A 17,129-nucleotide genomic window follows, 5' to 3' on the forward strand; every position below is an offset into this window, starting at 1 on the left:
ACACCTGCTCGCAAATAGCAGCTCTCAACTGTCAGCAACAGCTTTCTCCTTGCAATCAGTTACTTTGGCTAAGCAAAAAATCAAAGCAGCAAAAAGTATTTGAATTAGCATAAAAGACAGACAGTCCTCGGATGTCCATGCTGCAGTAGGGAGTTTAAGCACTCCTCCTTGTTAACTCTATTAAATGATGTAAGGATGTACAAACTCCAAATGTTCAGTGTTCTCCCTTTAACTAAGAGGAAATTTTAAGTTAAATAAGTTAGCTAATAACCATGTGGCGAGTCAGAGTTGTTTGCTGTGGTTACTGTTTGCTGTGTATTCTCCTTGCTCAGATGTTCATATCTCCTTCACTATGCACTAGCAGTTGGTGGTGAACTAACTTCCCTTTCCTAGGCCTTGGGAGTTAATCCCATTTCAGTCATGTAAACAGATGGAGGTTCTAGGACTGAGCCACCCTTGGTAGCTAGAGGTATCTCTTCAATCTGCATTATTCAGCCTGAACTTCACTGTGGCTCCTCTCTCAGCCTGGAGGCACTAAGTGTGTTGGACCTGCAAGAGTGAGTGGCATGAGAAAACCTTCCAGTACAGTTTCATAAGCAGAAGTGAAAACTATTCTCAGGTTCTCCAACATGTGGAGATTGTTGGGTCCACCTAGCTTCTTCCTACAGAAATATAAGGGATGAAATAAATTTTTGACCTCCTTCCTGCTTCTTTTCTAGGTGTTTGGCCTAAACCCAAGTGCACAATATACTGTGACATTGCTTGTCAGAATGCTTTCCTGCCAGAGTAATTTGCAAACTCAAATTATCCATTACAATCCCATTGCAAGGTGCAAAGGAAACTAAAAAGCTGGCAAAAAACTGCCACTTGTTGCAGCAATTTCATGTGGGTCAGAGCTTACCTTTGGGTCTAGGCATTTTAAATGATGGGTCAAAGCAACACTGAGGCAGAGGACAGCATCTCCATATTCCCATCAGTGTGAATGGGAATGGAGGCTACTCACTACTTATGCAATCCTTAACTTTGATCGTGTCACCCCTCAGTCTCAAAAAGCCAAAGTCTTCAACTATTTAAAGCAGCAGAATAGTGACTTGTAAGGTCTCAAAAGCACTTATATCTCCACTCCCATCTAAAATCCCAGAGATTCAACCTTTAAATACTCTTTTAATATGGCTTTAAATATGGCACAAGTAATAGAAATCCCAGAGGCTGTGATTCTCCATGTCCTGAACAAACACTGTGCCTCCAGAACTGGTTCTTATCCCTTCTACAGTATCTCATTGTCTCCCTGCAATGTCTGCAGACACTGTGGCACCATTTGGGCAATCTCTAGTGGTCGTCTTCTCTGCCAGTTCAGTGTTTGTAATTTTTATTTCTTCTTGGTTTTGAAGCGGCTTATCTGGCATGATGTTATTACAATGTTGTTATTTGCTGGCCCAATGAAAGTATGATTAAAGAAAAGAATATAAACAGGCTTTGGAAAAATATGTAATTTAAATTCTTACTGATAAATTTAATTCCTCTGTAGACTACCACTGAGTTTAGAATTAGAGGTGGGCCTCAGTCAGTTTTAACATCTGTACCCATAGCCACAGGATGAATTCACAATAGTTCCTTTAAAAGTCTTTACAACAGAATAAATGACTCACTTATTTAACCTTAAACTTTCCAGAAATTGGTACATTCAGATGCCAGGGGGAACGGTGAAGCGTCAAGCAAGAGTCCAGAGCCCTGCTGCTCTGCGGTTATTACTGACTTTATCTCCTGGGAGCAGCCTGGGTGATGATGCTTTCCAAAGTTACAGTGGAACAGTCAGAAATTGCCCACTGGTAAAAATGAAGTGTAAAACATCTTTTCTTCTACTACCACTACCTCACCTGAAACTCAACTCTCTTTCAGTGGATGTTTGAAGCAGAAGGAAGAACTTCAAGCCCACTAAGTACAGTCTTCTGGGAACTATCAGATTTATTCATTATGAATTATTCTCAGCTGCTCTTCCTGGGAGGAGCAGGATGAAAGAACCTATAAGCTTTTTGTAATTGATTTGTGATGGGTCAGGTTCACAGAGCACAAAATAAAATAAAGAGCCTTCTATTCGGCTGAAGTAACCCAGTCACTAGTGCAAGGAAAAGCAAACAAAGAGCTTCCCTTAGCTCAAACACTGCGGTATTCTCAGCCTGTGAGCACTGACTGACTTGCTGTTGTGCACATATAGCCGGGCTCTGGCCTTCCCCACGTTTTCCTTTTCAATAGCCACATCCTGGCTGGCCCGCAGGGCACAAACCCAGCACGACCACCCGGGCTGGGAGTGTGACAGTGGCAGATGCAGCAGGGGCAACAGCAGCTGCAGGCAGCATGGAAAAGCACCCTCTTCAAATGTCATAAAGTGCTGGGTAAAAGATGCAGACATGGAAAGAGCTGGAATCCTCCAGGTCGAGGGCATTCTCCTCTCCCCACCAGCCTGGCTGGGAGCCACATTCCTGCATTCCTGGCTCTGCCACAGAACAAGCCAGTGTTGTAGAGGCAAAGGACAAATGCTTTGTTGTGGGTAATGTATGTCAGGACAGCTCAAACAAAAAGCCAAAGTTTTACAGTTCTTCTGAGGGCCATATCCTGCGACCTGAATTTCACAAATTATTACTGGATTAAGTTATTCTGTAGCCTCTTTTGATACAACCCATTGAATTTAAAACTGTTTCTCTTGCACTGGGAAGAATTTCCTTGGATTAGAATGTGTCCTTCCTTATTGAAATGTTTATGAATTGATTTAAAAATGCCGCGACACTGGGGCATCAATGATTTTCTGCTGGGATTACTAAAGACCCTTTTACCTTGCAAACCAAACTCTGAGATTCACACAAAATATGACAAGAGACTCACGCTTCCATCAGCAGTTTATATGTCACTAAAGTCTGTTTCTTTTGTGTGCTGAAACAGCAGAACAGATAAGAAGTAGGAACAGATACAGTGTTCTGATATTTACTATATTTTAGCCAGCCATGCCTTAGGTAAATTACTCATCTATCTGTTTTCCAAGGGGTGAGAGATATGGGTTTTGATATTTGGCATTGGTGTTTTTGTGCTATGTGATGGCTGAGACACACAGGCAAGGGAAAAACTGGGAGGCTGGATGCATTCCTCATTATATTCTCTCATAAACTCCTTTTCTTCTTCACTTATAAACCCTAGGGAATAGAGAGCTTGCCAGTACTGCCACTACCATATAGGATCTTCCCTGTTTAGATGTGTAGGGGAGAGGAGAGATACAACAGACTGTCAAAATGAAACTTCATGATTACAACACTGGAACCCAGAATATTTTATAACTTAAACTTTCACTGCACTTTTTTCTTTTGCTGTAGTGTCCTTAGTGGTTGCAGCCCAGGGAACAATTAGGTTGTCTTCACAGCAGCAAACAGCTCCAGGGAACTTGTGTGATTCTTGATGAGCTGCCTTCCCCCCTTGCTAAAGTGTTCAGCAGTGGGACAGTGGGGCACAGCTTTGGCTGCAGCCAGGTGTGGGTCTCCCAGACAATTCCCAGGTATGCTTCCAGGAGTCAGTCACAGCTAGGGGCCTGGATACAGCCAACCCATCCTGGAGGGCAAAATTGTTCAACTGCACAGACACAGCTGCTCTGCACCAGTTAAACTCACTGCCAAAAATGATTTCTCTTTCCTATCATAGGATATTGCTAGTCTGCCTTTACTGTGAAAAACCCAGCCTTGTCATGCTGAAGACAATTGATAGAAATGGAATATTAGAAGGTTTAGCTTTCAGGTACTGTTTTCCCCTCCTCCCACTTCTTTGGCTCTCTCTCCCCCTGCAAAATCTGTTTATACATTCATGCAGTGGTCTGAAATATGTTAAAATCTGTGAGTTACTTGGGTCCTGATGAGAAAAAGGAGGTAAGTTTAGGTCTGGAGGGCTGGGGGTGGGAGAGAGCAAGAGCTGTTGATCATGCAAATTCTGACAGAGCAGGAGGGACAAATGACAATAATCAAAATGGATGTTTTTGTGTGTGAGCAGTACAACTTCTGTTTGTCTTTAGAAAGATATCCACCACAGGCTCATTTGCTATGACCTGAGCCAGAGAATTGCACATCTCTTTAATAATTCATTTTTTTCCACTAAAGTGGACAATACAGGACAATTTCAAACCTTTTTTTTTTTTTTTTTCCAAGCAGTTTCCCCTCAGTTTTTCAGTCTGAGGTGACTAGATGAAAACTTTTGAAGAAAGTTTGTTTTCTGAAACATGATCTGAACTAAAGGCCATTCAGAATAATTTTCTTCATGGAAACTGTTCTATTTTTGCTAAATTTGATAACAGCTTGTTTTTACAAAATAAGACATCGATGCCAAATTGAAGCTGGCAGTATAATTTAAAGAAGTGTCACTCTGGATATAAACAGGAAATGTTTAGAGTGCTGATCCAATGATTAATGAATGTTTCCACGTCTATATAGCAGCCAATTTTCCCTTTCCTTGGAGATTACTCCATTACATAAGCTACAGAAGGGCCAGAACTTTGGTTCCATGTATTGAAATATACAAAAAATACATCTGTACAAAAGCTGGCATGGTTTTCTCCCTTTGAAATCAATTACAGGCATCTTCACTGACTCCAGTGGGAGGGAGAAGCAAGCCAGTGTCTGAAAGTTTCTTTGCTCACACCTCTTTTTCTGGGCCAAAGCAGTTTTCCTCTGCAGGATTTTTCAGCCTTCCTCCAGTTCATTCATAGAGACCACTCCTTAAAAGCCTGACTATAGTTTAGTGAGGAACCCCTCACTTTCCTCCCTGTTAAACATGCTAATATTTTTTACTGAAAGAGGGAGCTACTGAACCCCATGGTATGGCTCCAGCCAGACAGCCACAGCAGCCTTTTTAGGCTGGCCCTAATCGAAATGCACATTAAAAGGGAGCCTAACAACAGAGCCGTCTAGTTGCCTAAAGAGCACCAATTTAGGATAACAATAGCAAAGGGCAGAACTTGTTAACTAGTACATGCTGTCCCCAGACCAGCAAACCAGTGAAAAGAAAAAAAATAGAGGATGTATTTTTGTCATCTTCTCTATTCTTTTTGTAAGGACACAGAAACCTCAGGCACCCAAGGGAGCCCAAGACCTTCAGGACAGCTGCTTAACTTGGCACTTTAAGTTGCAAGCCAAGCATATCAGCATTCATTTGGTGTAATTTCTGAGAAGCAGAAACTGCACTGACCAGAGCCTTTGTAGGCAAACTGAAAATAAATATCAGGTGGAAGAAGAACAACATGCTAGTGTTTTTCTAGTGAACTCATAGGCAAGTTGAGACTTACCCTTGAGAGCCAGCCAGGTGCTCCTAAGTTTCTGCAAGGTGTCAAGAGAGCTCTGCTTATGCTGGAAGCAGCAGGAGGGAGGAAAACTTCACAGAAGACAGAATTACAAGTCAGCATTTGGTTTCATTTTGTCCATTCTTTTTGGAGATGTTTTTCTTCAGTTTTTTTAAGCCCAAGACTGCTTTTGCCATATTCTGGATATCCAGGCTCTCCAGCAGCCTTTTGTGAGGAGGAGAAATCTCTATGTAAATATTCACCTACAACACAAAAAGTGTCTGAGGTAATAGCTTGGCAGAAAAACTCTCTTATGTAAGAGGAGTTGCCCGAACCTAAAATGTCTCTGCCACATAGCTTTCAGGAATGAAGGGTGTTTAAAGTTAATAACTCACTGTGTAATCTTTAACTTGCAAAAACGTGATTGTTCACATCTGAAATAGGTCGCCTTAGGAGAAAAAAAAAAAAAGGAAAATGGCATGCTTAACTCTATTAATTCTAGGTAGGAAGGAAAAGCTGTATGTAATATATGGCTTTATTTTGTAGGAATACATGTGTTACGTATATATTACATATTTATTCTGTGGATGTGCATAGCAGCTAAATTCAGGTCCCATTAAGGACCTGAACTCCAGCTTGCTGAAGTCCATGGAACTGCTATTGACCTGAATGGCTTTGGAAAACTCCCAGTCCTGAGTACTTAAAATTAGAAGTCTCCAGAAATGACCCTAAAATGACCATTTAATTAAGGCTTCAAACTGAAATGAGACTTGGGCTCTGAAAGTCTGGCTTATTTCTTGTGGCACTTTGACTCAAACTGCTTCTCTGCTGGTTCTAACCAAAAGACTGCCTCACCTATTTGGAAAACAATCCAAGGCCCTTGTTGTTCTTAGCAATGACACTGACTTTCATTCGCAACAAAGTAAACAAACTCAACTCTGTATTTATCCTTTCTATTTTCCCTGTTCTGCTTGAGTGTGTGGGAATGTGTGTATTTTCATTTCTTTATTTATTTTGTGATCACTTTTTGCTTGCTGAAGCCACAGCTTTCAGAGTCATACCTGAGTGTTCCCAATATAGTCAGACACTATTTCAGGGAACAGACAGTTTTATTCCCCCTGTTCAAAGAGATTGGCTATGTTGTCATGTATCTGTAGCACAATTTCTTTTTCAAGTACAGACAGTTATTTGCTCCACTACATCCCAGTAGACAGCTGTCAGTTTAATTGTCTCCTTCTCATTTAAGCAACTTGGGCCACCCTACTAGCATAGATGTAGGAAATAATGAAACTCTAGGGCTCTGACTAAAGAATGGGGCTGCATTACTGCCACGCATAGAGTTATATATTTGGAGGGAAAAAAAAAGAAAATATATTAATCTGTGCAAAATAACATCATATTCAACCCAAGAGTTAGGATGCACTGCTTTTAGTCCCATGTGAGTTAGTAGGAATATAGAATTATTCTGTATTGGAGCACTTTTGTTCATTACCAATCATGAAAATATTCTGCAATAAATTCTATGCAGAAATGCAGTCTATGCAGTCTATTTTATGCAGAAATGAGATTGAAATCATATCTTTGAAATGTGGCATAGGTAGTTTGAGTGCTCCTGTAATTGGAAGAGAGTCATTTGGAAAACCAGTGGTAACAATGCTTTGGACAGACCTTTCAGGGTACAGGGAGGACTGGCTGTTCCTTAAGGGAAGAGGAGCCAGGAGCTGAGCAAAATACAAGACTATCAGGGCAAAGCCCAAACCCCACCCTGGCCAAGGACGATGAGCAGCATGAGCTCAGAGATGGCAGCCAGAGTCAGCAAAGGATCCAGATTATCAGTTGAATTCATGGTAGTATGTCAGGTCTGACGGGAAGGCACAAAGCAAATCCACAGATCAGGACCAGGATAAGATTTGATGAGGGCATCCCAGGGGAAGACACAGCTCAACAATAATGGAGCAGGTCCAGAGTAAGGAGACAGTCTGAGAACAAGCAAGGGAGTCGTTCTGCAGTCAGGGATCATCAGTGGGATCCACGGCTACTGTGGGCTGTGGCTGAGCTAGAGATCAGTATTCCCACAACATAATTTCAGCAGGGACCAAATCCCTGACATGGGCTGAAAAGAGGCACCTGGCTGCAGGGGCAGAGTGTGTGGAGACCCAGGTGAGGCTGGCCAATGCACTTCAGGCCTGTGGGTACACAGGGAGCACTGACAAGATCCTGTCTCAGTAGACACAGTCTGGAGATTTAACCGAGTGATTCAGTCTGTAACTACTGATCCTGCATGTATGAGGAGTCCGTTCCTCCTAAATTCATCATCTGATAGTATGATCTTTTAATATAAATCACATATAATATTTTAAATATTTGTTTTGTGAGTTTATTTATATAAGGAAAGTATAGTGTAATTTTAAAGTAATAAAAGTGTGACTTGATTTTTCCTTAACTATTTTTGTACTTTGGCTTGGCTCATTCCTGCCTCCTTCTCAGCCTTCATTCACTCTCATACTGACATTATTGGAAAAAAATTCATTTTCAGTGGCAAAAGAAAACATTTTTTCTCCATGCCCTTATAACCATACCACTGTTTTTGGTGGCTTGAGCTATCTGATGTTCATGGTTAATCAGCCATCTGTCACACAAGAATCCTCTCCAACCAGTGAATATTTGGATGCAAGCTTCAGTCAAAAACTGTTTCAGAAATAGAGATGTCTGGTTAGCTACTGCATGGTCTGTTTTTTCCTGCAGGCTCTAAAGAAGGGGTTTATGATGGTATCCAGCCATGACCTTGATAATGAAACACAGACTCTCCATGACAGGAGCACCACAAGTAACACTGAAGCAGGGACAGAGAAAAGAATGAAGACTCAGAATAATAACAATAACAACAACAACAAAAAGCCTTAAAAGATTGTTTTATCTCTCAACTTCAAAGAATTTGAGAGCAGGTTTTGTGTGTATACAACTTTGTAAACACTCCTGTGTTCTTTCTAGCGTGTCTGGTTTGAGTCCCCAGATAAACAACCCAGTATTTCACAGCAGTGTTTACAATCAGCTCTCTCATTTCAGGCTCTCATTCAGAGTTAAACTCAATCAAGAGTTCAAGAATGCAGGGTCTGCCTTTGAAATTGTCACAAAGATGCCATGTTTATTCATGTAGACTTAGCTTCAAGTTGCTTCCAGTTATACCAAGTACCAGCTCCTTTGTTTATGTGTTTGTATGAAACAGGCACAGGGTGTATGGATTGTTCTGGAAAACCCTGTCCTATGCCAGTATATATGGAGGCTGAAGGTTAAAGGAATGGGAGAACTTACAGATTTATAACCATAATATGATATTTTTCCGCAAGATAATTGTTGAACTTGAGGAGCTACCATATTTTCTATATCCAGCTGTAGCTGCTACACCAGTCAGAAGGAGCACAGTAAAAGGAATACTGACGTAAACCCCCTTAAAACATTTCATTTCCCCATATACCACACACAGCTGCAGAATGTTAAGCCAAATAGTATAAATGCACCTTAGCTGGCTGTAGCCAAGCAATTTTTCTGCTGAACAGGACCATAATTTTCACTGGATTGTTTCAACTCTGGAAGTTTGTGGCATTGTGTATGACATGCAGATCATTAGTTCAGCAGCCTTCTCTTGTTAATACATCCCTGAAGTAAAGTATCCTGATTTCTTGTTAGGAAATGATCCAGAAAGCTTGTTTGTCCTGGCAGTGCTTTGCATGCAAGTTAAAACTTAGCTATCCATCTCTGCACCTTCCTGTCTCAGCAGATTCTGTGTCTGTAAAGAACAATAGCCTGTCAGCTGATACAGTCTGACAGCCTTTTCTGGAGAAATCAGACTTGAACCCACGAGCACAATGGTTTTTTCCACAGCCCTGACTTTTATTGCCATAGTTACTTAGTCTGGTGGCTACTTTTCCAGCATGCCTTTCCTTATGAAGAACCACTAGTAATGCTTTGTCCATCCCAAAGTTAGGAGGACTGTTTCACTGTGTACACCCCAGATTCTCCACAGTGTAAGACTAACAAGGAATTATGTTAGCCGTGCGTAGGCAGACAGACAGGCAACTTACTGTCAGGTAACACAGATACTCTGCATGGAGATTAAAAACTCCTAACAACAATGCTAAAAAGAGAAAATACTCATACTTCTTGCATTTCTGTGAAACAAGAGAAGGGGGGGAAGTAAGGTTTGTCCTGTGCTGAGTAAACCACTGCTGTTCCATATCCCAGGGCTGGAAGACTGCAAAGGCAGTAACAATGGACTCTAAAGTGCAGCCACAATAACGAAGCTTAAATCTAAAGGAAAACTTTCTTCTAAGAAGAACAGTGAAGATATAACATGGCTAGGTGACAGAATTCAAGGCTGAAATCTCCATTTTTGGAGAATTTAAAGAATAGGCTATGAAAATTTCTGTTAGGAATGGGAAGGAAGGAAGAAGATGCCGTTAACCCAGGAAAAGGACAAAGCTGAAACAAGCTCTAAGGGTCCTTTTGCAGCATTCTTTTCTGGTTGTTTCTCTGTCAGCACAGATGACACACAACCCAGAAAAACAGGGTTATTAAAGGAGATTAAAAAAAGTTGACCTAAGTTTGTGAAAGAGATCAGAAACTCCACAGGGTTATTGTCTTAGGATGTACCATAAAGAGGAGTGTTCTGATTTACCTGAGTCACAATTTAATATATCAAGGGTCTGTACAAGTGTTTGTTATGGGAAGCTATTCTTAGAAAAACTTAAAATATATGTAAGCAATAATAATTAGAGTGCTGATGGCACATCCCCACACTAGCACTTGGAGTGCCTCTTAACAGAATTGCTTATGATAAACAGTCCTCAACTAATTGTCTGGGTCCCCTCTGGAGGCAGTGGGGAGAGACAGATGGCCCTTGAGATGATAGAGCCCATCATTCTCAGAAATGCCAGCCTTCAATGCCTGTTTTTCTGTTAACTGGAGAGTGAACCTATGCAAACACTGAACATTAAAGCTGGAATGATGTAAATCAAATTTCACACGTGAGGTCTTTACATTGATGTGCTTTCTGAAAAATAAGGAATAGCACAACTGCAAGGAAAAAATTATGCTTCTCTCTAACTGTATGAATCAAAATAAATTCCTCATGGTCTCCAAATGCCAGAGGTCCATACATCAATCACTCAATTGCAAAACACCAGATTTTACTAAAGTAATTACTATAGCCCTATCCACATGTGAGTTCTATTAATAAAACAAAACAAAACAAAACAAAACACCCAAACTAAACAACAACAACAAAAAAACCCCAAAAAACTAGAGGACAATTATATCTCATAGTTTTTACAAATCAGAACTAATGCACAGAGATATTAAATATCAGATTTTTCAAGTTCATGAAGTTGATACACATAACACATTCTTTGAAAGACTTGTTAATTTATTTTACCTGATAGTACAGTTATTAGAGTTGAGAAGGAATGCAAGATGTTGCAATTTGCAGCAACTTACTGTGGCTAAAAATGAGCAAAAGCTAAACTTTATGACTATAGAACTTCCATAGTAAAAAAATCCTAACCAAACCAAAACAATCCTAAATCTTGAAGTAATGTCACGAGGAGGTTTTCTCATTAAACAAATCATCCAATGGGAAGAGTTGTGTAATGTTTCTGACTTATAAACATATGAAAACTAACCTAAACTTTCTCTGCTGTTGAGAAATGCTCTTTAATGGTGAACCTCAGCACCTTTGGTTCCCATTTTCAGTACTAATGAGTTACATGAGATTGTAGCTAAAGCCAGTGCTGTAAGCTACCAACTTAAGCTGTCAGTGAAATCCCTCACCACTGCTCACAGTCCTGTCTCACAAATGCAACAGCTAATGACTTATTGGATTAAGTCAGCTGGGAGTGAAGCGATGGTTGTGTCAGAAAGAATTGAGCAGGTATGCAGCTGAAGTTAGTATCACCAAGCTGACAGGCCAGAATGTGTTTGTTTAAAAGTACAATTGAAAAGGTCTCAACACTCAGCTTGCTGTTTTGTAGAATCTGGATGAAAAAGATGTCATGCATTGTACTTTGTTCTCAGGACATATTTGCTGCACTAATGGTTAAAACTCACCTGGAGTTAAAAACTGTCACTACACATTTCAAAAACCCTACTGCAACACAGAGTGTATCTCCTAAGCAATGCCTGCAAAGTGGCAAACACTGCTGGCTCTGGGACTGTCTAGTGATTTCCTGCCCCTGAAGATGCAGGTATCTGGGTAGGGAGAGCAGTGCATTGGGGGCTGTGGGCACATGGCCAGAGCAGAGGAAGCTTCCCAAAGCTTCCATGCCAGCCAGACTCAACTGACACTTCCAGAGCCAGGCCACAGCACAGCCTTTCATTTTCCCTATGAGCTGTGCTTTGTTCAGAAAGCATTTTCCTTGCTGCACTGCTTGAGGGCAGCCATAGGGCAGGAGTGCCAGAATGTCCTTCCTGACCAGCCCACCTCAGCACACTGAGAGCAACCAGAGACACCAAGGCACGTGTGCCAGGAGTTCAGGAGAGTACACATGGTACAGTGCAGAAACAGGACAGATTTCATGTGAATCATGCCTTTATTTCCTTCATGGTGAGGCAAAGCCTTGCTAGAATGTAAACTGATTCCCTTCCAGTAACCAATGTTTTTAAGACTTGCTGATGAAAGCAAGTTTCTATTGATTTGAAAGAAACCAGTAGAAAAGATGACAAGGTGACACAAAACTTATCTCGGCATTTCATGTTGCTTTATTTTAGTTGAGAGACCAATTTACACTAACATTTGGAAATCAAAAAATTGTCTTTATGCTCTTTTTCTTTTTCTTTTTCTTTTTCTTTTCTGTGGTTTCTCAAGAGAGCTGTACTGTAGAGAGAAACCAGCTAGCAAAGGGCAGAGACAGCAATCAGGAATGATTACACCATACAAAAATGTCAGTGGCATAACATGATTTAACTGTGATGCCACAAATTATAGATGAATGTAGAGGCAGAAAAAAAATCAAAAGCAGAAAACACACTGTATCCTTTATATTCAAATCCCCTGATTTGTTCCAAATTCCTCCAACCAAGTCCAGGCATTTACAGAAACTAGATTTTTGCACATCATCCCCTGAGAAATGGGTCTAGAAAAAAGTAGAAAAGCTGACTGGAGGACTCAAGATTAACCAACACTCATCCTGAAATTTGGACAGGTCATGTTTACTAACAACCAAAGAACAGATTCCTATACCAAATGTGCTGATGTAAAGAGGCTGGAAGCTGTGTGTAAGAACAGAATGTTTCAAAGGACATACAGAACACTGGGGTTCAAAGGTCTGGAACAACATGACCTCTAAAATTCTGCTCCAGCCAAAAAGAACCCTGTATGCAAAGACCTGAAGGAGGAAAAGGGGGATGTGGAAGCTTGCTCTCAGTGTTTTATTACCTGTTTTTTCTTATTGATGTACTATCAGCATGTGCTTGAGCTGAAACCCACCTGAGTGCCAAGGATAGTCCACAACTAGGGTTATCCTGCTCCTGCATGCATCTACTAAAGCCTAGAAAGATCCTAGAGACTCTGGAAGGTCTCTGCCTTTGCTCCATAGCAAGCTTATGTAACACAGGGCAAGAGTGTTTTGAGAGGAGACACCCAGAGCCAATCTGCCTAATTTGTTGTACATGTTGGACAGCATTCCAGTTCTGAGAAAAAAAATTCATGAAGACTTCATAATTTGGCTCTGGTCTACATAAGAAGGAGAACTAGACAGTTATATTTTTCTTTTAAAAGTAATCCAAATCAGCTAACAACCCAACTGAAACACTAGAGAATCCATTTTAGCTGCTCACTTTGCTTTAACTCTGCTGGAATATTTGTTTTATGTTATTTCTGTGAGAAAAGCAACACCCTTCCTGGCCACCTCACTGCCGGTGGTGGGGTGCTTAGGTGGGAGCCTGCAGTGCACTTCCACAGAAAGTCAAGACAAGAAAATGCTTTCTTGGCCTTCCCCTGTTTCAGTTCAGGATTGTGTCTGGGTCCATCCTAGATTACGGCAGAAGTTTTGCTGGTTCAGATAAATGGCAGTCTTTGCCTTTAAACCCTGCTGCTGCCCATCCAAATCAGTTTACTACTGCTTGAGAAAGACAAGAGTCAATTGTTTTTAAATATTTTTTCAGGACTCTCACTGGCATGTTGCAAAGCATTTATGTTAAAGGAATAGATGATTCCTCACAATATTATTAAATGGTAGTATTTCAATCTTTTGTGTACAGACAGGGGAGGGCACCTCTACCACCTACACATTGGGTACTAGGAAAGGCTTAGACATCTTGTTCTGAGGGTACAGCTTACTGCTGTAAGCACTTTCCTCCTGTATATCCTCTCATGTGAGCAATGGCAGACACAGATATTGCCTCCTTCAGCTTCTCCACGTCCTACTGAAACCACTAAGCACAAAGTTAGGTACTTGCCAGAAAACTCTTCAAACACAAGGGCTTAAAGCTCTCAGGTAAAGGATAAATCTTGGAGAATTCTAGATCTTGGCAGATATATGCCTGTTTGTCTGACCCATTTTGTGATGTAAACCATTTTGAAATGGCAATTCTGGAATTCCCCAGAAAATGGAGAAAACAGCTCACACTCAACTGCAGTGTACACAGAATGACTAGTAAAATACTTTGCAATCCCTCACAGTCTTCATAAAAAGCATAAACATGACATGTCCCTCAACAACAGGTAAGGGACATATAATGAAAAGATACTCGGGTTACAAAGACAGACACCACAGGGAAATAACTTTGTAAAAAACCTAGTAAAATTTTAAGGGCAATGCAGTTCTCTTCATTCTGTCATGCTCTTTTTCCACTCCAGTGTTTTTTCAACTGAGTCTTTCTTTCCTCTTGAATAATCTTATTGAAAATAAAATGCATGAAATCTAGGTGCAGCCTTGTCTTCAGCTAAAAAAACCCTTTGAGGTGGTTAGAGAATCACATCTTATTAAGAACTGCATGAACGAATAAGACTAAAAAACTTGGCCAGCCCAACAAACTGCAAACAAGGGTGATGCCACCAGCCAGAACACATGCACTGGCCCATCAGGTGGCTATGGCAACTGTTGGATCTTTTTTTTTAGCTCCCATGCTTTTTTTCACCACTAGAACTGCATGACATTGTGAATCTTTCCAGTGATATGTTAACTTTGTCTCAGTCAGCAAACCCTTCATTTTTTCCTAAGGGGTTCAGAGACGATTGTAACTGAGCCCTTTCATCAGCAGTGGGGTGTGCAATAGATAAATGGCCTAATTCTCACTTGTGCCAAAGTGCTTATGCTGATATTGCCCCTAATATAAGTGTGATGATAAAGTTCCTTACAATGGTACAACTCTGTTCTCTTCTAATACAGAAATGAGCTTTACTGATACAGCTGCATTCACACTACAGCCTGCCTAAACTTAGAGGTTTTACTGGCAGAGAGACACTGGTTAAGAGTGTGGGGAAAAATCATCACACACCTCTCTGACAACTGTGCTGGCAGACACTGCAGAGGAGTCCCTAGATAGACAAAACGAGTTTCTGCAGGATAGCTGCAGCCATCTGTGAATATTCTGCCTGCAGGAGAAGCAAGGTTGTTTGAATCAGCTTAACTCCCTTTCACTGAGGTTGACCCAAGGTCTGAAGCCATGGTCATACCAGCCTAAAAGTGAATAGTCATTGAATTCCAGGAACTGGTAAGGGCAGTAACAGCAAAACAACTCTTTTTCCAGTGTACATATCTTTTCCCCGAGGAAGGAAGTGCACCACTATAACTACTATAAATAAGGCCTGAAGAGCCTGAGTTGTATCTGTTAAATTACAACAGGAAAGTTAAAATAGCCCAAAAGCTGGGCTAATCTGAGGCCGCTTTCTGAGTAAAGATAACTGCATTAAGAGATGTAGTAAGAGATGTTTTAGTACAATGTATCAAAAAGTTAAGCAGATCACATAAATATACTAAGCCATGGCAATTTATTAGGTGGTAAAAATAACACTGTTGTATGAGAAAACAAAATTGCAGACTCGGGCAATGTCAGGGAAGCTGTACTCAAACAGCAAAGGGGGTTCTGAAGAATGGCAAATTTGAATATCTCATTTGTGATTCAGAATCTGGGTAGGCTGCAAAATCTTCCCTACTGCCTAATCTACAATATTTTGCCATGTACAATTTTCCTCCCATTGTTTTAAGGGACTAAAATTAGTTCAACAAGTGACTGTGGAAAACATGTATGGATATAACGAAACTTGTATATTGTGCTCTCAGTGCGACAAAAGTTAGAAACTGTTTACTTTAGATCTTGATCATCCTACTAGACTCTGTGTATTTCTGCAGCAACCCCTAGATTATCCTCTAGGAATAACTTTTTCTGACCAAAGTTAGGCAAATGAGATGTCCTGTATGAAACAGCCATAAACTTTATGGTGGTGTTTCATTTAGTATTTCACCAATGCTTTTTTATCACTAGAAGTTGAGCAAGTAAAAATGGCAAGCTCTCAGCACAAGGTTTTTTCTTCTGTCCAGATCTCCCCTGTGCTCTCACTGCCTGCTTTCCACAGCACATTCCAAACACATCACTTTCCCTCTTCCCAACCCTCTGCCTTCAGTGCCACAACAGGCTCAAATGGCTCTTTCTCCTGGCAGCACTCACCACTATTACTGTAATATCCCTGGAGGGCTCTCGGGGCAATGAGTGCACCAAGACACCTTAATTAGCCAGAAGAGGCTTCACCCACTTCCTAACAAATATCTTCTTCCTTTCCATTCCACCTCTTCAGTTCCTAGGTGTGGCAGTCCAAGGATGGCTTGCAATACATCAGTTATTGAGAACTCCTCTACAGCTCATGGATAATGCTCTCAGTGATATGATTTACTTTCATGTTGTCCTGTGAGGATCAGGGAATTGGACTCAGTGATCCTCATAGATGCCTTCCAACTTGAGATCTTCTATGACTCTATGAAATATAGGACTCTAGGAATTATGCAGAAAACCTTACAGAAAACTCACAGGCCAAAAGACTCTGTGTGCAGTCTCTTGTCACTGCTGGTAAGTGTGGATTGGGAAAAGAAATAGAGGAAGTGAATCAAGTGAATCATTGCACAATCAATCAAAAGGTGCCAGACAAGCCTTCAGGGCAAATACAAGACAGTGTGACAGATCTGTGCACACAAACCACTGGGGACACAGAATGGTTTCTGCAGTGTTTCACTGCCCACAGCCCAAGCTCCCAAAGGCAAGATCACTCAGGAAGAACTGTTTGACCAAGGACACAGAGGCTGACCTTGTTTCAACACAGATTTCTCTGAAACTATCTGCAGCAGAGGAAAGACATGCAAGACAGAAGCCCAGGAGAAGAATGCAAAGTCAACATGTGGGTTAATTGGAGGGTGGAGTGGGTGTTACAAGTCCCAGTACACCGAAGTCTGCGCTTACTGCTCAACAAACACAGCAGTGCAATGTTTCTGAATGCTCTTTTGCCAGTAAGTGTGACAATCAGGATGCCATAGCTCAGCAGGGAGGCTGAATTTATATTCTTTTCCTTATATGTAGCTGATGGCTGTCTTGCAAATTACGGGAAATGTGGCACTTTCCTTTAAAAGCAAAAATGAAAATGGGCTTTTTGTCAGAAGAGATATACTAGAAATCCATTAATCTCACTTTCTTGGCACTAAAAAGCAGAGTTCAAACATCCTGCAACCTCTACTGATAGCTAATAACTTGGCTTTCTCGGAGCTAAGAATAAAAAAAGTAGAATTCTTACCAGAAAAATCAATGTGACTCCTCCTCTTAATTGTATCTTCCATGGAGC

The 17,129-nt window shown here is 40.9% G+C and overlaps 1 protein-coding gene across 1 annotated transcript in view; it reads right to left on the reverse strand.

Annotated features, from left to right (window-relative positions):
* The window catches only part of LOC134432583 (leukemia inhibitory factor receptor-like), an 86,720-nt gene extending 81,163 nt beyond the window's left edge, over positions 1-5,557 (reverse strand). Inside the window, exon 1 of the mRNA XM_063181431.1 lies at positions 5,315-5,557. The gene's annotated coding sequence lies outside the window, so the exon portion shown is untranslated. The remainder of the gene's footprint in view (positions 1-5,314) is intronic.
* Between the last annotated feature and the right edge of the window lie 11,572 nt (positions 5,558-17,129).

This window comes from Melospiza melodia, chromosome Z (genome assembly GCF_035770615.1).
Source record: "Melospiza melodia melodia isolate bMelMel2 chromosome Z, bMelMel2.pri, whole genome shotgun sequence".
In the NCBI taxonomy this organism is placed as follows: domain Eukaryota; kingdom Metazoa; phylum Chordata; class Aves; order Passeriformes; family Passerellidae; genus Melospiza; species Melospiza melodia.